This window comes from Heteronotia binoei, chromosome 5 (assembly GCF_032191835.1).
Source record: "Heteronotia binoei isolate CCM8104 ecotype False Entrance Well chromosome 5, APGP_CSIRO_Hbin_v1, whole genome shotgun sequence".
In the NCBI taxonomy this organism is placed as follows: Eukaryota; Metazoa; Chordata; class Lepidosauria; order Squamata; family Gekkonidae; genus Heteronotia; species Heteronotia binoei.
The window spans coordinates 135,685,377-135,688,521 of NC_083227.1; positions in this window are offsets into that span (position 1 = coordinate 135,685,377).

A 3,145-nucleotide genomic window follows, 5' to 3' on the forward strand; every position below is an offset into this window, starting at 1 on the left:
GTCGTGAGCAGAGCTTAGGACTGCAGTCCTAAGGACTGCGGTGTCATTTGGAGTACTGTGTGCAATTCTGGTCACCGCACCTCAAAAAGGATATTATAGCATTGGAAAAAGTCCAGAAAAGGGCAACTAAGGTTTGGAACACTTTCCCTATGAAGAAAGGTTAAAACGCTTGGGGCTCTTTAGCTTGGAGAAATGTCGACTGCGAGGTGACATGATTGAGGTTTACAAGATTATGCATGGGATGGAGAAAGTAGAGAAAGAAGTACTTTTCTCCCTTACAGTACAAGAACTTGTGGGCATTCAATAAAACTGATAAAAGGAAGTACTTCTTCACCCAAAGGGTGATTAACATGTGGAGTGGTGGCAGCTACAAGCATAGCTGGCTTCAAGAGGGGATTGGATAAAAATATGGAGCAGAGGTCCATCAGTGGCTATTAGCCACAGTGTGTGTGTGTGTGTATTGGCCACTGTGATACAGAGTGTTGGACTGGATGGGCCATTAGCCTGATCCAACATGGCTTCTCTTATGTTCTTAGTACTGCAGCTTTAACACTCTGCGCCACGGGGCTCTTACGTAGTAGTAAAGCAGAATATAAAAATTAATGGCCCTTCTATGAATCTGTGCCTTGATCTTTGTAGTTTCCATTCATCATTACAAAGATTAATCACTTTATCCTCTCAAAACCTGTGCCATTTAATTTTGGAAGAGGGAAGCTTTAACAAGCAATGTTACATGGTCATTCCTTCATACTTACGTAGCTGGTGATACTGGGAAAATTGCAATTTTTAGCTGGGTTCAATAAAAGGGCCCAAATCACTATTAACAACTGCAGTAGAGATTCTTTTCTTCATTGATTGATCAAAATGAAGGACAGTATCTATTCCTAAGAAACTTCAAGATGCTGACACTGTTACATTGTTTATTTTTGGTACTTACAGCAAATTTTATATCACAAGGCAGTAACATATAACCAATCAATGCATGTCTACAGTACTCAAACCACTAACTCTAAGCCAAAAGAAAACCAATCTATATTTCCTTCTTAATGTACTTTTAAGAATAAAGAATACTACTATCTTATTTATGGTACACAAGTACAACATGAACTGCTGACTACTATAGCTTAAGGGGAAAGGATATGTGTTAAAAGTTAGTTAAGGTTAGTTTGCCTTATGAGGGGAGGTATGCAGACTTTTAGAGACTTCAACCAAAAGCATAGGTAACATTGCTGACTTATCACTGGGTCAAACGTTCCCCTCAGGGCTTTTTTGGTAGAAAAAGCCCAGCAGGAACTCATTTGCACATTAGGCCACACCCATTGTTTCACATTAGGCTTTTTGTAAAAAAAGCCCAGCGGAGATTTATTTGCATATTAAGCCACACCCCCTGACACCAAGCCAGCTGGAACTGCATTCCTGCTCAAAAAAAAGCCCTGGTTCCCCTCAGTTCTTTACTTGTCCTTCACTGACATGACTACACTGGCTCAGTTACATTTCACCTTTCCCCCCTAAAGTATTAAAGCTGACCTCCTAGACCCTTGGATTACTGGGATTTGTCTCTGTCCTGCTATGGGCTATACAACACTTGCAGTTAGCAATTGCATAAGGTGATCTGTAGAATTTGTGAAGATGAGGAATCACTCCACCGTTGCACATAGCATTTTTAAAATATATGAATATTTGTGACCAACTTTTCTCCTTGAAGGGACCAAAAGCAGCTCACAACAGCAAAAAAACCATTCCCGCCCTCTGAAAACAGCATAAATAGACCAAAAACTGTCTTGGGCTGGCCCAGGTTCAGTAGCTGGGTCACTCAAGTGTCTTGCTAATGAGCCATGATCGTATGGCCATGTCTATAGTAACTGAAATAGAAAAGCATACACTCAGCAAGACATTATAGCTGGCCAAGATGTTCTTTCCATTCTTTGATCTTGCATTTCTTTTCCCTAAAACGTGCTGTTGTGTATTTGCAGACATAGGGTTGCCAACCTCTAGGTAAGGCCTGGAGATCTGGAAATATAGCTGATCTCCAGCTACAAAGGTCTTGTAGAGAAAATAGCTGACTTGGGGAATGGGCTCTATAGCATTACGCCCCATAGAGGCACCCCCACCCCTCAAATCTCCACATGGAGTAGGCAAGCCTAGTTGCAAATGCCAGTGCTAATGAGGTCTGTGTGTATGTGTGTAAAGTAACAGTCAAGTTGTAGCTGATTTGTGGTTTATTTCAGCAAGGGGCTTTCTGAAAACTGCTTTCAATGCAAGTAAGAAGTGGTATGCCATAGCTTGCTAATGAAGTTTAATATAGGAAAAACAGAACAGTCTTACAAGGATTCCTAGGCTACACAAGGGTGAGTGAAAATGTACCTCTACCATGGCAGCATAGGTCAGTGTGGGGATGACACTCATGCAATCTGTCTCTGTGCCAGTCACCACCCCTATTGCCCTCCCCCATTTCCCACTCCACCTGTGCTAAAGTGAAGATACAGTGCAATTTCATTGGGACCCCATGAAGCTCAAAAACCTCACCAATAAGGAAGTGGGGAATAATCTCCTAGCTGGTTAGTAGCTGAATAACATCTGGCTGAATTTATTTCTCCCTCATAGGCATTTAAGGCCTGGGCATGCCCAGAACTGGTGAACCAAAGGTGGGTTGAAAATCAGGTGTTGGGGCACGGAAACTTGCTTTTCACTCAGAAATCCTGCCCCTTCTGTTTGTTTCTGTTGCGTTTTTTATTGTAAGGTGTTTGGGGGAGAAAATGACATGTATTTCTCCACCATCTCTCCCCCGGCACTGCACTGAATTCCCTTTCTCCCCAGTGAGCACCCAAAGCAGCTTTAATCGTTCTCCTCTCCATTATATTCTCACAATAACCCTGTGAGGGTAGGTTAGGCTGAATGTTTGTGACTGCATCAAGATCACCCAAGCAATCAAGCTTACATGGCAGACAAGATTTCCGACAATGTACTGAACCAATGCGGAAGAATGACGAAGTGGAAATGTATACAAATGCATAATTAAGGATCAGCATGCAGGAAAACACCAGAAGAGTCGAAACAAGCCCATTCACTGGAGCGATGGATCACTTTGAGCGTCCTTATGTTTATTGCGTACATCGCAGTCGCCGCCGTTGAGGTAACCGTTGCC